At 39.7% G+C, this 18,608-nt stretch overlaps 1 protein-coding gene across 6 annotated transcripts in view; it reads right to left on the bottom strand.

Moving 5' to 3' along the window:
- Window positions 1-10,725, bottom strand: part of DNAJC13 (DnaJ heat shock protein family (Hsp40) member C13) — a 117,921-nt gene extending 107,196 nt beyond the window's left edge. For 4 of the 6 annotated variants that reach the window (XR_003237477.2, XR_011995264.1, XM_026015437.2 and 1 more), the window contains exon 1: window positions 10,473-10,725. The gene's annotated coding sequence lies outside the window, so the exon portion shown is untranslated. Of the gene's footprint in view, window positions 1-9,760; window positions 9,863-10,472 lie in introns of those variants that run through there. The other 2 variants (XM_026015438.2, XM_072726870.1) reach the window with 1 other exon arrangement.
- Window positions 10,726-18,608: the final 7,883 nt, after the last annotated feature.

Raw genomic sequence — 18,608 nt, 5'->3', positions numbered from 1 at the left:
GTTCCCTGCTTAGCAGGGAGTCTACTTCTTCCTCTCTCTCTCTGTCCCTCCTGCCAGCTTGTGCTCACTTGCATACTCTCTCAGTAAATTAAAAAAAAAAAAAAAAAATCATCTCCTTCATTCCTACAATAGTGCTCCACTTCAAATTCTCAGACTTACCCCTCCTTATTTTTTTGATGAGAAAAACACAAGTTTACATATCCTTTATAACTCACATTGAAAGCATCTCTAATTTTAGTTGGTTTCTCACCTGTTTTCATTCTCTATCTATCCTATTATACTACCAACAGAGCATTTTTGCAACTTCACAGTTTGTTCTTTTGAAAGAAGTATTCTAGGGGTTAAAAAGTCAAATTCAGGGCAACACAGTCATTTTGGCAAGATTCACCCTATTCATTGAATTCCCTTGCTTCATGCTTTCGAACATTTAATGTTCTCACATTCTCTAATTTATTACTGGCAGTAAAACTGGCAATCCATTTAAGATAATCTATGAATGAGAATCATCTTTCAGAAGATATGATTTTGACACAAAACCACAGGATTTGAGAGTCCACTAAGCAGGAGTCTACACCAGACTGATAATAAGAACAAAAACCAGGTTGAAAGGCATCAACACTACAGGCACCCAAGCAGATTACAGCCAAGCTATAAGCAAAAGAATTTGCACACATAGCAAAACTAAGTGTATGTGCAAGTCTTATGTTAAGTAAAAACAGAGCCCTCATTTAGCCAGAGATGAGTGCGTATGCTCAGAAAAATACAGATCTTCCTTGATGTACTATGGAGTTATGTCCTGATAAGCCCATTGTAAGCTGAAAATGTATTTAATACACTTAGCTTACTGAACATGATAGCTTAACCTAGCCTACCTTAAATGTGCTCAACTTGTATTAGCCTACAGTTGGACGAAATCATCTAATATAATGCCTATTTTATAACAAAGTACTGAACATCCCATGTGATTCACTGAATACTGTACTGAAAGTGAAAAAACAAAACTGTCATAAGTCTATCAGTTGTTCACCCTTGTGACCACAGGGCAGAGAGCTGCAGCTCACTGCCATTGCCCAGCATCACAAGAGTATGGTACCACACAGCACTAGCCTGAGAAAATATCAAAATTCAAAGTACAATTTCTACTGAATGCATACCACTTTCACACTATCATAAAGTTGAAAGATTTTAAGTCAAACTATTATTAAGATGGGGACCATCTGTGATACATTAGTGAATTAAATGAAGGAAATGGCTTTAATAAAGGCTACCTGCCTTTAAAGCATGCATTTTGCATGACCCACTAATTTTTACACAATTACAACAACTTGGAGTGAGCAAATAAGATACTAATTTTTCCACTTTGCGTCTGTTAACATGAAGAGATAATTCTGCTCTCAAATAATGTATTAAAACATTAATTTGTCTTGAAATGTATTAAAAAATAAGATGGACAGAAAGATGGATATATATAATAAAGCAAATAAAGTAATTTTTAAATTTTTTTTAATTTATTCATGAGAGACACACACAGAGAGAGAGGCAGAGACATAGACAGAGGGAGAAGCAGGCTCCATGCAGAAAGCCTGATGTGGGACTTGATCCCAGGACCCCGGGATCATGACCTGAGCCAATAGTAGACTCTCAACCACTGAGCCACCCACTCATTCCCAAGTACAGTAAATGTTAATGTAAAAATCTTGGGAGAGGAGTATAGGAGTATGTAATGTAAAGTTCTTTCAATTTAGCTGTAGATGAAAAACTTATTTGGGGAGAATTGCATTTACCTTTATTTTCTGACCAAGCTCTCCTATCATAGAAATGCTATTTTTCTGCTACAATGTGACACTATACCTGAAAATATGGTATACAGACACATGATAGTCACATGGCAGGAATTTATTAACTTAATATTTCCTCATACAACTTATACCCTATTAAAAATGCAGGGAGAAGGAGAACCACAAAGCTAAAACAAAGGCTAATCTTGAAAGATTAGCAAAGGCTAACCAAAGAGACAATCACTTAATACTAGCTTCTTACAAGCCTTCTTTCGAGACACCGGGGTGGCTCAGCAGTTTAGCACCTGCCTTTGGCCCAGGACTTAATCCTGGGGTCCCGGGACTGAGTCCCACATCCGGCTCACTGCAGGGAGCCTGCTTCTCCCTCTGCCTATGTCTCTGCCTCTCTCTGTGTGTCTCTCTCATGAATAAATAAATAAAATCTTAAAAAAAAAAAAAAGCCTTCTTTGATTTGTAACTGGATTCAAAATCTGAGTGAATTACATCACTAGGCTAGTTCTGTTTCAAATAAAATGTAAAAATATAAATAGTTAATGATCCAATTTTAGATGTGCTGCTGAAGAGAGGACAAAATATAGTTAACAGAACATTAATTTTTACCCTGATTAAAAAGCTACAACCAGACTTAGATAGAATATGCCCTGTACAGGGGAAACCTGATATAAACTTTAACCCTCTTTTTAATCTTTAACTTCATGTTTTAATATATAACACAAGTATAGACAAAAGCATTTCCTTCAAAAAATAACAAATCAGTATGCGTAATGTGTATAATACCTACTGTACAGGGGTCTTTAAACAACTATAAAATAGACCACAAAGTAAGGTTTTAATACATCCTATCTTAGATTTCTAAAAGCATTGAAGAACCCACTAACTCCAGAGATAAATGTGGTTGGAGAGGAAAGCCAGTGGTACTATCAAATGTCAGCTGACAATCTTATCTCTAAATAATTGCTCAGAAGTTAGAATACAGAAACCTTTGCACTGTCTGCCACATTAAAATGAACTTTTATTTTTTTTTATATATTTTTTTTAAATTTTTATTTATTTATGATAGGCACACAGTGAGAGAGAGAGAGAGGCAGAGACACAGGCAGAGGGAGAAGCAGGCTCCATGCACCGGGAGCCCGACGTGGGATTCGATCCCGGGTCTCCAGGATCGCGCCCTGGGCCAAAGGCAGGCGCCAAACCGCTGCGCCACCCAGGGATCCCTAAAATGAACTTTTAAATACTTCCACCACCACAGGGTAGGGCAAAATAATTTATGATCCATCTCTCCATTCTTTTTAAAAAATCTGTTCCTTTCCCATTAGAAATCAGATATACATTTATGAAATAAAAGGGCAAGGGAAACTCAAAAGGAATTCCTAAATCTGAAGAAACATTTTTAATAGTATCTTAAGGGCGCCTGGGTGGCTCAGTTGGTTGAGCATCTGCCTTTGACTGGGTCATTGATCCCAGGGTCCTGGGATGCTAGAGTCCCACAATCAGGCTCCTTGTTCAGCGGGGAGCCTGCTTCTCCCTTTCCCTCTGCCTGATGCTCCCTCTCTGCTTGTGCTATCAAACAAATAAATAAAATCTTAAGAAAAAAACAGTATCTTAATTGGGGGAGGGGCAAGCATAAATATCACAGCAGTTAATTTTGTCCCTTCCTATTCAATATAAATATTGAAAGAAATGTCTTTACATTTTAATCACATGTATGCTGATTTTATCTGAGGGAATAATTCTTACTTCTCACAAAATAGACCTCTATCTGTTGTAATCACAAAAAGTTTGTTTTCCAAGAAAGATGCATGAATTTGACTCTCCTTTCCAAAATGAAAAAATGCTTTGAAATACTCATCTAAATATTTACCAAGCAAATGTGTTTAAGCAATTCTGTGAAATCAATGCTATGATCATTGACATAGTTTTAGTTTGTACACATAGAAGATTTTGAGACCTAATTTCTATTTCATCTTTAAAGCTAACTTGGTTCATGCAAGAACAAAATATACTAGTTCAATAAGTTCTTCAGCTCACAAACAGGTACTTAATAATCTTGCTCTATTACACTAAATAGATCCTAATGGGTAAAAGAGATTTTTAATCGCCATGTTTTAACTTGTTGCTGTTTTTTCTATCACTGTAGTGAATGTATAATGGAGGACTAAATTTCCTAAGTATATTACAAATACATCTTAGAGGAAGTTTTATAGTAAGGGCTCTAATAGGCAAACACAGTATTAAAAGACAAGGAGCTTAGGCTACTACGATTTCCCTTTAACCCAATACAAAATAGCAAAAAACATGTAGGTTTCTCCTTTGGCTCTTTCTGAAATGTCCCTGTTATTCCTAACGCTGCCATAGTTCTTCAGATTTTACAGAACACCCCCAAATCTACCAGTTAAAAAAAAAAAAAAAAAAGGAAAATTCCACTTTTAAAATTAAACCCAGCAGATCTAAGTTTGGGGGGAAGGAATGGTTTTATCTACTCTAGGATTTGGTAAACATCCAAAATACACTCTGTATCTTAACTAGAAGTTTGAGGGGGAGAGAAACCTCATAGCACTAGATGACTAATGAATACATGTCTAAAAATCATGTATAAGAATTTAAATTTTACTATAATTAGCACAGAATTTATGAAATATCAGGAAAAATCTCCTATATTCATAACCTTATCAATCCTTCCATTATGTTCTGGCAACTATACTTGACAAAAATCAAAACATTTAGGTAATTATTTTAGATTGCTTTGGGGTTTTGTTTTTGATCTGTTCATCAAAGACCAAATTTTTACTCATCAACTGCACAGAGATACTACCAGTGGCCATGCACTAAATACGTGAACACTGCTTAGGTGTGTGGTCTACTTTTAAGGGCAACTTAGAATGCTGCAACTATAAAATCCCATTGAATGTAGACTTTGTTGTTTTAGAGATCACTATTCTTAATAAGCAGTTTATAAAAGTGCAAGTAAAATTCAAATATGCAGGCTGCTGAATAAAGTTAAGGGCCTGTGAAAACTACTAGCAAATTATGTTTATCTTTACTGATAAAGATTTTGCTGAACCACACTTAATATCTTAGTAAAGATGATCACAACCATGTTGGTTTACATTACTTATTACAAAAATATTCCCCAAATCAGTGATTCTCAAAGGAGTTTCCACAATTAGAAATCACTCCATACTACAAGAGATGTTACTGATTGGCATGTGCTGAGCATGTGAAAACTGCTGAAGCAGAAAAATGTGTTGAGCACCACACTACAATTTTAAAGTAATGGTTGGGGCAGGATGCTGCCCTAAGAGACACTATGACTAGAAACATTACAGTAGGGGCACCTGGTTGGCTCAGTCGATTAAGCGTTGACCTTCAGCTCAGGTCATGCTCCCAGGATCCTGGAATCAAGTTCTACATTGGGCTCCCCACGCACCAAGGAGTCTGTTTCTCCCTCTCCCTCTGCTTCTCCCTGGGTTCATGCTCACATGTGTGCTCTCTCACAAATAAATAAAATCTTAAAAAAATAAAACTACAGTACTCCCCACTTATCCACAGGAAATGTGCTTCGAGACCTGAGTGGATGCCTGAAACCACATACTATCAAATCCCCTATCACTCTCTTTCCCTAAACATACATACCTAGAATAAAGTTTAATTTATAAGTTAGGTACAGTAACATATTAACAAGATAAAACAATTATAACAATATACTGCAATAAGTTATGTGAATGCGGTCTCTCTCAAATTACCTTATTGTACAACAGTTACTAAGCCTTAAGATAAAATATCTATGTGATGAGATTATATGAGGTAACATAGACACTGCCATAGCATTAGGAGACCACTGACCTGACAATTCATTAGAAGGATTACCTAACTCTGCATCTCTATTGACCTCAAAACCTGAACTGTGAAAAGTGAATAAGGAGTGACCACTCTACTATGATTTAATAGATGGGGCTAGATACACCTCAATGTACAATACAGATCCATGGGCTGAAGAACTACCCTCAACTGACTTTCAAATATCCAACTGGGCATTCACATAGATAAAAATTCATTTATAACTAATCCCAATTTTAATTCTGTATTAAATACAAATCACAAAATATGCTTCGCAGAGTTTAACATGCATAGAATTTTCTAGGAATCCACCTATCATGTAAATGGGGAGACCATCTTCTTGGGTTTTGTTTGACAGTGTCTATTATTTTGTCTTCATTTTTGAAAAAATATTTTTGCTCTTTTTTCTTTCAGTACTTTAAAGTTGTCACCCAATTATCTACTTGTTTGCACTGTTTCTCTGGGGGTTTTTGTTTTGTTTTTTTAAAGATTCCTATTTATTTATTTATTCATGAGAGACAGAGAGATGCAGAGACACAGGCAGAGGGAGAAGCAGACTCCATGGAGGGAGCCCGATGCAGGACTCGATCCCAGGTCTCCAGAAATCAGGCCCTGGGTCAAAGGTGGCACTAAACCGCTGAGCCACCCAGACTGCCCTGTTTCTGTTTTATTAACTCTCTTCCTCTGTATAGATTTCTCTTTTAGCTATCTTCAAGATTTTCTGTCCTTTGTTCACATCACTATAAATATGATGTCAAGGTAAGTTTTGTTTGGATGAGGGGGGCGGGATTTACCTTCCTTGGTATTATCTAAGCTACTGGATCTGTGGTTTGATGTCTGTCATTAATTTTGGAGATTTTTCTATTATTTCCTCAAACATTTCAATATTTATTCTCTTTTCTCTTGTGAGATTCCAATCATTTATATATTAAAATGATATATAAATATATCTATCCCCAAGCTCTAGGGTGTTTCATTTTAACTTTTGTGTGTCAGTTAGGTAATTTCTTCTACCTTCACTGATTCTTTCCTTGGCTATGTCAATTCTGATAAGTCCAAAAGCATTCTTCATTTCTTTACTGTGTAATAATAACTCTAGCATTTCTTTTTATTCTGATAGTTTCTATCAGCTGTAATTACCCACCTGATCTTGCATGTTGCCCCCTCTTCTGTTCAACCTTTAACATATAGTAATTTCAAATCCCCTAGCAGATAACAGCATCTATATTAATCTAAGTATACTTCTGATTACTGCTTTTTCTCGAGAAATTTTTGCCTTTTTGTACGCCTTATAATTTTTGGTTGAAAACTTGACATGTATAGAACAGTAAAGACTGAGGTAAATGATTTTTGTGGCTGGAAATGGGCACATCTTTTCTTAACTAGGTCTTTAGTGCAGGGTTTGTGTTCATCTGTTTAGGAATTGGGCTAGATTTATGATTTGCTGTTGCTATGGTTATTCTCAGTGCACCACAGGCTTCAAAAATCTGCAAAATAGTGCCTATGGTGGGGGATGGTTTACTAAAGCAAAGTCTATTTGATTCTCTGTGCTGTGCCTCTTGGCATGATATTGTTCCTAGTAATATTCTGCATTCACTTGTTATTCAAAACTTCTTAGAGTGGCAGGGAGTGGAGATACAGTCTTTGTAGTTCCGATTAAGGTTCAGTCGTAGGTATATACTGTATCCCTGGATCTCAGGGGTGTGATCCTCTTATTCATCCTGGCTGCATTTTAACCTCAGTACCCCTCCTGGAGAAGATTCTTTCCCCTTTTCTTGTTTTGCCCCAGCTCAATGAATGCTCACCAACAGAGCCAGCAGGGATGCCCTTCCCTTCACAGATTAAGATTTTTGTTCCATAAAAGAGACAAAGAGATAGAGTTTTGTGCCCCCCTTGAAAGCTGTGCTGCTTTTCGCCTCCTATATCAGCACCACAACAGACCCCAAGGACTGCTCATGGTTCTTTCCAATCTTTTTTCTTTTTCTTTCTTTCTTTCTTTCTTTCTTTCTTTCTTTCTTTCTTTCTTTCTTTCTTTCTCTCTCTCTCTCTCTTTCTTTTTCTTTCTTTCTTTCCAATCTTTTCTAAGAATGCCCAGTGAGTTTGTGGAGAAAGACCTTGGAAAAAGGTACACTCGGCCTTCATCAGCCTGTCAATTATTCAAGCTGAACTCTTCTCACCAGTGTTATGTCCAATGAATGTGAAACTGAATTCATGTCTACTCTCTCCCCTTAAATTCTAGGCCAGTGGTTTGCTCTGTGACCTCAGTTCTTTAGCAGGTGTCAAAAAAAGTCAAGAATTTGGGTGTCTAGGTGGCTCAGGTCATGATCCTGGGGTCCTAGGATCAAGTCCCACACCATGCTCCCTGCAAGGAGCCTGCTTCTCCCTCTGCCTATGTTTCTGCCTCTCTCTCTCTCTCTCATGAATAATAAATAAAATCTTAAAAAAAAAAAAAAAGGTCAAGAATTTAAAGTGAGTCCCATTCTTTTTTGGTGCAACAGTGAGAGCAAAGCTTCTTTTATCCCAAGACCGGAGTCAGAAGGTGGTTATATAAAAACTATCTCCTGATAATAGAACAGGTGTTACAAACTGTTTGAAATGAAAATGGGGTCTTTATTGGGTTCCATGAAGTTGAGAAACAGTGATTCAAATGATTTCTTTCTAAACAACTCCCCTTTAACCACTGCTAAATTACAGTCAACATTTAGGCCTAAAACTATTAGCAACCAAATCCTTGCTATAGTTTATCTGCACAGCCTTGCTTCTATTTTACTAATTTTAAGTACCTCAATCAGAGAAGCAGGGGAAAGGTAAGTGCTATGAAAAAAATCTCAAAATCACCTGTGTAAACAGAAATGGTTAAGGAATTGAGCCAAATTAGTTAAAACAGATCTTTTAATTTCAACTGTAATTTAGTATGTATTGAGAACCAGATTCCGCTATCAAGCTTTTTACAAATTTAATGAAGTCAGCATTGTTACAGTCTACCTTGGCAACTAGCTTCTATTTATTTGTGGATAAAGTTAAATTCTTATAAATAACTCCTGCTTTCCGTGATTCCTTAACTTTTGCATTGATAATGCTTATATAGTTTAGCCCATTTACTACTGTCACTTTAGAAAAAGAGGAACATCCATTGCCTCCCAGTGGAATACAAATGGTGGTATTTTCCATGAACTAGACTAGAGACTTAAGGTTCTTGACATTCCTATCTCTTAATAACCCTCTGACTATTCTTTTCCTCCCTTAATATGTTCTACTTCCTGTTTTCAAACTAGGAATACAGTGTAACATTTTCTAAACAGGACTTATGCCCCATGGTGACATTAATGGCAGAAGCCAAGTTTGAGATATAGCTGCTTAAACATTGTTTCATAATACATTTAAAATGTTAACAAAGTTTTAGCTGACATGCTAAATTCAGTCAAACAATACAGCACTTTCCAAAACCAAAGAAATGTGAATCAAGTCTTTTTTGAATAGCCAGTTTCTTACGGGTAGTTTTCAAATTTTCTTTTTCTTTTTTTTTTTTAATTTTTAGGGCAAGTCCTATTTCAGATTCCCATAGACTCTCAGAGTCCTGATGATATACTACAAAACCTGACCACTGTAATTTCCTCAAACTCTGCAGATGGCACTTTCAAACCTAGAAATCGATCAGATCCATAGAGTAAGAAAGAAAATACAGTAAGAAAGACAATCACTGGGGCAGACTCTCAAAATTTTTTTTTTTTTTTTTTTTTTTTTTTTTTTGCGAAAACATTATACTCCCAAGAGACTCTAAATAACCCTACAGCGCAAAGCCCTCCATAGGGGAGGTAAAAGCATCAAGCGGAGGCCCTCCTGTTTGAAGGAAATCACAGTAGGATAAAAAGGGGAAAAGTAGAGAAGAGAGAAATCATCACTTTCGAGAGAGACCACAGCCACGTTGGGGGGGGGGGGCTTTTTTTTAACGCCTCCCTCCCCCGAACAACTGGAAAATGAAACAATCTAAAGACATCAACTGATAAAAAAAAACAACAACAACCAACACCTCAAGACCACAGTGGGTAACTGAACACCCTACAGGAAAACAATGTAGGGAAAGGCACTCTTCTTAAGGATAAGAAGTCAAATCTGCGTCTCACCGCCACTCACTGAGCGTCTGAGTCCTTCTTCACTCACTCCAAAGGCCACATTCAGAGGCAAAACCACAGCAGTGAACCAAAGGCCACTGCAAACAGGCTCCCCTGCAGGAAAGTAAAAAACCTTGGGGGGTAAGCTTGATTTTGGAAAAGGAAGAAGCCTGGAGAAGAAACGTCGCGGGTCCCCATACACCGCCCCCCCCAAATCTCCCAAGGAAATCAAACAAAGCCAATCCAAGAAACTCAAAGTCGACACCGCACGTGAGGGGAAGGAGGGTCGCGGACCCCAACAAACAAGAGTTGCCGGCAACCAGCAGAAAAGTGCATTCAGACTAGGAAGCAGCGAGAGAATCCCGAGGGCGGAGCCCGGAGGGGAGCGAGGGGTGTGTGGGGGTAAGGATGTGCAGAGGGAATCTGGGGACCAAGGGGAGTAGGAAATGAAACAAACAATCAAAAAAAAAAAAAAAAAAAGGAGGGGAGGGGTGGGGCTGGACGCGGCAGCGCCCTGGGAGAATGTCACTTGCAGCCGGGGGGATCCGACGGGAGGAACCCGACCGGCAGCCCTGGGGGAGGGTCACCTGCTCCCCTTAGCAGCTGGAGGCTGCGGCGGCCAAGACACCACCCCTCCTTCTTCCAGCCCTCAGCCCCTCAAGTCCCCGTGGCGCGGGGAGAGGGTTAAGGCAGAGCCCCACAGGCCGTGCCTGGAGCGGTTTACCTTCGCGGGAGGCTGGAGACGCTCCAGCCCGAGCTCCTCCCGTCGCCGGCTCTGCGTCCGGAGTGAGTTGAGGTGCCCTCCGGCCTCCTCCCGCTCACCACTTCCCCTTTCCCCCGTCGGGGCCCTGTAGCTCCGCTGCCGCGGGTTCCTGGTGCCGCGGCGGCGCGGCCTCCCCGCCCCCTCCGCCTCCTCCCTCTGCCTCTCAGAGGCTCACTCTGGAGGCCGCCATCTTCGCTCAGGGTTTCAGCAACCGCGCTCCACTACGCCTGCGTCGCCACCGCCCCGGCGGTCACGAGACCCCGTCAGCTGATTCCGGCTCTTCCGCCTTCTGTCCCGCCCTCCCGCGCGCACTGCTCGGCTCTCCCCGTCTCATTGGCCCCCTTTCCCAGAACCTCCTGGTTCCTACCCGCGAGCCCGCCCGCCCGCCAGAACTCACACATGCGCAGAGCGACGAGGCCAGCTGTAGGAGCCGGAGTCCACGCAGCGCCGGCGAGGGCGCGCCCCGGGTGCGCGTGCGCGCGGGTGGAGCCACGCCCCTCCGGCGTGTTCTGCGAAGGTCACGCCCCTCGGCGTGTGGCTCAGGGTCCCGCGGGCGGTAGTGCTGCCTGCTGCGTCCCGGCAGTTTATTTTAGTTAGTTTTTTTTTTTTTTTTTAAGATTTTATTTATTTATTAGAGGCACAGAAAGAGAGAGAGGCAGAGGGAGAAGCAGGCTCCTTGCCGGGAGCCCGACGTGGGACTCGATCCCGGGTCTCCAGGGTCACGCCCTGGGCTGAAGGCGGCGCTAGACCGCTGCGCCACCGGGGCTGCCCGTCCAGGCTGTTTATACAGTTAATTCCCCGAAGTCCTGTGCCAGAGCCTTACCCCATCTCGCCCTGGGCTTTCAAATGCTTGTGGAGTGTCCGCGAGGCAGTCCGAAGGCTCAGCCTGCTACTCGGCTTGGCTGGATTGCGAGCCAGCAGGTTCACCCCTCCTGAGACCTCCCGGAACGACAGTCGAGGGTTTACGTTCTGATTGGCCTGGGATGTCGCCAAGATTAAAGCTCGGGAGATGCCTCGGCTTGCCTGTCGTCTGCCGGAGCGCCGGCTAGCTTCGTTTATTGTCTGCTGGCCACATGTCAGGGGTTTATTATTTGCATCACTTAATCCTCAACTCTGAAAGTAGGAATTATCCTCGTTTTGCAGATAAATGAAAGCACCTTCCCCACAGTAACGGGCTTAGTGTTTGAACCCTCGCGGTCTGACTCCGTAGCCTTGTACCCCCAATACCATCTCCCCGAACACACTTAGGAGCTAGCTGGAGGGTGGGGGCATCAGGTTTCAGAAAAGGGGACTGTGAGCAAGTTTAAGGCACTTCAGTCTCCCAGACCTGAGTTCTAAAGATAACAGTTCAAAAATGAATGATTCTGCTGCAAAGTTAAAAAACAAAAACAAAAAACGGATGGGGGTGACTTGCATGGATACATTATTTCATGAAGGTTAAAGGTGTCTGATAAGCAGTTTAATATTCTGCAGCGCAGTGTTGAAACTGATTTCTCAGAGTCCCTTTCGGCGGTTGACTTGGTTTTAGAGATGGTGGTTGCAGAATGAAAAAATGTAGACAGTAGTTTTTACAGACTTTGCTTCTGGCTTTTATTGACCCTTTCTTTGCCCTACCTTGGGGCAGAAAAAGACCGTATTTAACCTTATAGTAGTCTTTCCTGCACTGCAGCAGTTAAGATAAGGATGCATCTAAGGGGTGGTGCCAGGAATAGCTGGGTGTGGACAGAACCTTATACTGAGCAGAAGGGGAGGAGAAGAAAAAAGGAGGGCTGAGTTAAGGGGCTTTCTTGTCTTATCCCATGGAAACAGACACTTATGTGTATGCAGCATGTTATAGGTTGCAAAGCCTCCCAGTAATTCCAGAAGTCTGTATGGAGCCTATTATTTTTATTTTGTAGAGGAAGCAACCCCAGGGAGTGCAAGAGATTTGCCCAAGTGACCTAACTCCTAAAGGTTAAGCAGAGATTTAGTTGCAGGACTGGTAACATCAAGGCCTGTGAAGTAGTAAACCTCCACACTGCCTCTCTGTTTCAATAAATTTGAGATAAGACAATATCAGTTCTAGGAGTTGGGAGGAGACTTAGGCATTCCAAAATGCCCCCAGCCCCAGTAGTGGAAAATTGCCTGCCTCCCAAAACATTTATATTCATGTTTAGAAGCTATCTAACTCAACCAACTTACTTATGACCTCTCTTTCATAAGTATTTTGTTTTTGTTTTTTTCCTCTGTGTGACATCCTTTATGTATTTGCCCATACAGACCTGTGTCACTCTCCTCTAGTTATCACTGTGACTACCCCAGCCACAGCTTCCCATCTTCAGGAGCCATATCCCTCATGCTTTCAGCTGTTGCTTACAGGATGTGGTTTCAAACCTTTTCACAATTGCCTTGGTGGCTCTTAATTTGATTTGTACAAATTTGTCAGTGTCATTCTTAGGACACTAGAACTAAACGCAAGAGCCAGGAAGGGTAGGAGGACTTGTCTCTTCATTCCCTCTTCTTCCGTTAAATCAGTACCCACCCCCACCTCCAACACACGTAGGCATTCTTTTTTAAAAGAGTGACAGATACAAAGCAAGCTTCTCAGACTTCTCTTTCTGGATTTGCCTTTTTATTCAAAATTTAAATTTGCATTAGCTTTCCTAACACTTTCATAGTGCACACAAATCAAATTTAGTTAGGAAAAGAGAACATAGAAGATGCCCTTCTAAATTGTGTAACCTATACTGACAGTATTTCACAGCTTTTTAGGTATCAGTAGCCTTCAACAGTGGTGTAAGTTAATTTATTAAGGTAGGAGAGGTATTAGATTTTAGGGAACTCACAAGATGTGAGTTTATCAAACTCCATATTGCTGTTAAATTGTTCTTCCTAATTATATCAATGTCCAGATCCAGGATAAATCCCTACAAACTGTGTAATTCAGCAAGATTGGAAGTGTTTCTAGTACAGTAGCCACTAACCCATGTAGATCCTGAATACTTGATATAAAGATAAAATGCACACCAGATTTAATATGAAAAATAGTAAAATACTGCATTAATAATTTGTATATTGAAAATATGTTGAAATAATATTTTGGATATATATTTAGTTAAGTAAAATACTTTATTAAAGGGGCGCCTGGGTAGCCTGGGTGGCTCAGCGGTTTAGCACCTGTCTTTGGCCCAGGGTGTGATCCTGGAGACCTGGGATCAAGTCAAACGTCGGGCTCCCTGCATGGAGCCTGCTCCTCCCTCTGCCTGTGTTTCTGCCTCTCTCTCTTTCTCTCTCTCTCTCTCTCTCCTTCTCTCAAGAATAAATAAATAAAATCTTTAAAAAATAAAATAAAAAAAAAATAAAGGGGTGCCTGGGTGACCAAGTTGATTAAGCATCCCACTCTTGGTTTTGGCTCAGGTCATGATCAAAGGGTCATCAGATGGAGCCTGGCTTTGGGCTCTGGACTTAGTAAGGTGTCTGCTGGAGTTTTTCTCTTCCCTCTCCCTTTGCCTCTCCCTATGCTCCCTCTGGTTCTCTCTCTCAAATAAATCTAAAAAAATACATTATTAAATTTAATTTCACTTGTTTCTTTTTTAAAAATGTAGCTACTAGAAAATGTAAAATGCTATAGGTAGCTGCTATTATATTTCTCTTGGAAGATGCTGGTTTAGAAAGTCTGTGCAGACACACAGAAAATACTTTTCGGTTGAGTTGGCAAGCTTGTAGTTCCCTCAGAATCACCTACCAGAATTCATTTAAAAATTTTATGTGGTTGTTTTTTGTCAGTTTTTCTCAAGGATTTATCTCACTGCATACAGTTTTTTTTTTGTGTTACTCTATACTATTCTAATAGTTGCATAGACTTGAAATTATTGCTAACATGTGACGAATGATGATGACACAAGGATTCCTTGATGCATGTACATATGTTTGTGCACATACACAGTTTCCACAATTTAAAAAAATCATAGTCTGGTCTCCCCTGCTCACTTAATCCTACCCCAGGAACTCTGTTAATGATGTGGGAAACAAAGGCAGAAGAAAATGTAGATAAAACGAAATGTCCTTATAACCTGCAGCCTGTTGATAAATACTTGAGGCAGGCAGGGTCTAATGTTCCTCCAGGAAGCTCCCAACTGTCTTACTGTGTTAATGCCTTGCTAGAGGAAAAAACAACCTTGGTTTTGCAAATCCTCTGGTGTCCCATGAATCTTCTTTAGCAAACGAAAATCCTTTTGAAACTTCCCTTATCTTTACTTCCCCCCTAAACCCCAAAGTATATAATCAGTTGCTCCTCATAATCCCAGGGCAGCAACTCTTTCTACCCACTGGTCCTGTCCCTGTGCTTTAATAAAACCAGCTTTTGCATCAAAGACGTCTCAGGAATTGCTTCTTGGCCGTCAACTCCAGACCTCACCAACATTCAAAAACTACATTTAAAAACTACTCAGCCTGGGTGGCTGAGCAGTTTAGTGCCACCTTCAGCCCTGGGTCTGATCCTGCAGACTCGGGATGGAGTCCATGTCAGGCTCCCTGCATGGAGCCAGCTTCTCCCTCTGCCTGTGTCTCTGCCTCTCTCTCTTTGTTTCTCATGAATGAATAAATTAAATCTTTAAAAAAAAAAACTGCGCCAATTATTACAAATGAAAATGTCTTTTTAAAAAGTATCATTGGGACACCTGGGTGGCTCAATGGTTGAGCATCTGCCTTTGGCTCAGGTTTTAATTCTGGGGTCCTGGGATTTAGTCCCACATCAGGCTACCTGCAGGAGCCTGCTTCTCCCTCTGCCTATGTCTCTGCCTCTCTCTCTCTGTGTCCATCATGAATTAAAAAATAAAATCTTTAAAAAAATTAAAAGTATCATTGTTATATAAAGGATTTTGAATTTATATTACCAAAAATATGCTTTCATTTAATTACAGAAAATTAGTTCTGATCATATTTTCAGGGTTGAATCAAGAGGAAAATGAAATACTTGGTATGTCGTTTAACATTTTGAAACCATTATTGAAATATTAATTAAGGAAAAGGCCTTTCTGTGTTCTTTGGTTAAACTTAACCTCAAAGGCTTTCCTTCTCTCTCCCTGTCTTTTTTGTAATATACACATTGCTGAGGATTTTCCAATTCAAATATTCTTACTAGTTAATGCAAACACTTTCAGTATTACCACATTTGAGAAAAATCTACGCTTATATATGTTTTCCCATAGAGAGTTTTAAAGTGAACAAGATGCCCAATCTGCTCTGAAATTATTACAGTCAGACATTTTTACCCATCAGCCCTTCAAGGAAATATAAAGTGGTAAAAGATCACAGGCAAGTTCCTGACCCCCTTTGGGCCTCACTTCCCTCATCCTAAAGTAGGGATATTGATACTATGAGAGATGGTAGTGAGAGTTAAAATATGTTACGTGGAGCACTTGCTTACTAAAAACACATAGTACCTACCTGCTGATTCCTACACTAAAGTTAATCCCAGCCTCTCCAGCTGGTTTATATAACCCTCGTGCTTGAGTTTCCTCCATCTGACCAAGACAAGGTAAACAGACATTTAAACTATCTATTAGTCACAAAACAGGAAGTTCAAGTTCTTGACAACTGTATCTGAATCCTCTTATCATGCAAAATCATAAAACAGTTCATGCCAAAAAGGTGTCATTAATTTTTTTATTTCTTACAAGAGAACACAGAGAATTGCCTTGCTAAGGTCATACATGAATGTTAATGACACAAAAAGACCTAGATGCATGCACTGTTTGCACAATAGAATATTTGAGTAATGAACCAAAATTTGATCATGAAATTCTTAGAATACCAAAGGCCCATTCACATAGAAATCAAGGTAAGAAAACGTCCTCTAAAGTTAATTAAGGGCAGCCCTGGTGGCTCAGCGGTTTAGCGCCGCCTTCAGTCCAGGGCGTGATCCTGGAGACCAGGGTCGAGTTCCACATCAGGCTCCCTGCATGAAGCCTGCTTCTCCCTTGGCCTGTGTCTCTGCCCCTCTCTCTGTCTCTGTCTCACTTGTGTGTGTGTGTGTGTGTGTGTGTGTGTCTCAGGAATAAATAAATAAATAAATAAATCTTAAAAATATTTCATCTCAACTACAGGAAAAGATGTCTATCTGTTGATATTGGATAATGACTTGTTCATATTATGTTCATCCAAGAACATAAAACTTAATTACACAATTAAATTCTTGCTGACTTTGTACACATGAAGATGACTGCCATTTCTGTATGAAACCTAATTTTTCCAAGAAAAATATGACATTTTTTTCCTTCTGAGCAGCAGTAAATGAGGTGGCAGCCACTTACTTAGCATAAAGGAAAATAAAACTAATATAGGAAGTAGTATTTCAAGCTCAGCTACTGGCTCTCAAGTCTATACTATGGATTTGGCAAATAATAAATAGTAAATCAATGTCAAGCAAAAATAAAAGGTATCTACTAATAAATGCAATTTGAAAAAAATCTTACTAATATAAAATTAACTCACATATATTAGTCATTGCAGCCACCCAATTTCAAAGAATAGTACAGTTAAATTGGGTCTATTATAGATTTGCCTGTCAGACAAAACTTTAGGAGTAGAAAACAGTGTACTGTACTAGAAAGAAACAATGGTTTAGTTATAAGTGAAGCCCCACTTTTCCCCCATTTATAATTGTCTTTGGATGCTGCGTTTACTTACTTGAGGAGGCATATTTTTTTCTCTTATCTTTCCTTCATCTTGTATATGTTCAAATTCCAATTCTACTACTTATTAGCTACTTAACTGTGAACCTCAATTTCCTTATCAATTAAAGGAAGGCAATATACATATCAACTACAGTTGTTTTGAGGATTAAGGGTCAAGACACACTAATAATGATGAACCAATATTATTTAATATTATAAATGTGCATAATAGAAGAATAAAAATCATAAACTTAAAAATGGAAATGGGGTAAGGGAGAGGGAGATAGTATGAACCTGGCAAGTTGTTATCTTTCATTATAAGGAGTAAATTCATACTGTCTAAATTTTAAAAACCAAGAAAGAAGGGCAGAAGAAAACTAACTTTTATGGACCATTTATTAAGCACCATTCATGTTTCCTAAGTGTTAACTTCCTCTCTTATATGCCTTTTGTTCTCTTTCTCTGTAATTCTAGAAGCACATAATGAAACATTTGGGGCAGTGCTGGATTACATAGTAAGCAGTTGAAGAAAATGCCTAGGACACCAACAAAGCAAGGACCTCCAAGATAAAAGAAATTTAAAAAGCATTTGCTAGTTAATGTTTTATAAAATGCATCAAAATAATAATCATGGGAAAAATAAAAATTTTATTGAGTTGCCTTCACTTATTTCATGGGTATAGAATTGAGGACTTTTAATGATCTAAATCAAGCTCTGAGTTGAGGAGGTTTTTTTTTTTTATGTCTGTGAATATATATTCACAGAATAGGATGCTTTATATTACTATGTTGACAATGGAAGTTGAAGACAGGCATGAGAGATCAAAGAGTTTTAAGGGAAGGGCATTACTGTGTACTGAGAGTTTACCCTGCACCCTCATCTGTTAAAACATGTTGTTACTTGTTTTGAATAGATAAGAAACTCTTCAAGGTTCAGAGGGCTATGGGACTTGCCCCCAGCCCCCACTTAAGTAAGTGCCAGAATCAGAATTTAAATTCACATCTGCCTGGTGCCAAAGTTCAGAATTTTCCAAGAGTAATTTGATGACTGTTCTTCTTCTTCCTCCTTCTCCTCCTCCTCCTCCTCCTCCTTCTTCTTTTTCTTTTTCTTCTTCTTCTTCTTCTTCTTCTTCTTCTTCTTCTTCTTCTTCTTCTTCTTCTTCTTCTTCTTTTCTTCTTCTTCTTCTTCTTCTTCTTCTTCTTCTTCTTCTTCTTCTTTCTTCTTCTTCTTCTTCTTCTTCTTCTTCTTCTTCTTCTTCTTCTTCTTCTTCTTCTTCTTCTTCTTCTTCTTCTTTTTAAGATTTTATTTATTTATTCATGAGACACACAGAGAGATAGGCAGAGACACAGATAGAGGGAGAAGCATGGAGCCCTGCATGGAGCCTGACGTGGGACTCCAGGATCCTGGGACCCAGGATCAGAGACCCGGATCCTGGGTCTC

The sequence above is a fragment of the Vulpes vulpes genome, chromosome 11 (assembly GCF_048418805.1).
Source record: "Vulpes vulpes isolate BD-2025 chromosome 11, VulVul3, whole genome shotgun sequence".
Lineage (NCBI taxonomy): Eukaryota > Metazoa > Chordata > Mammalia > Carnivora > Canidae > Vulpes > Vulpes vulpes.
The sequence above is the reverse complement of the archived record's forward strand: the minus strand, read 5'-3'. Positions and strand labels throughout refer to the sequence as shown.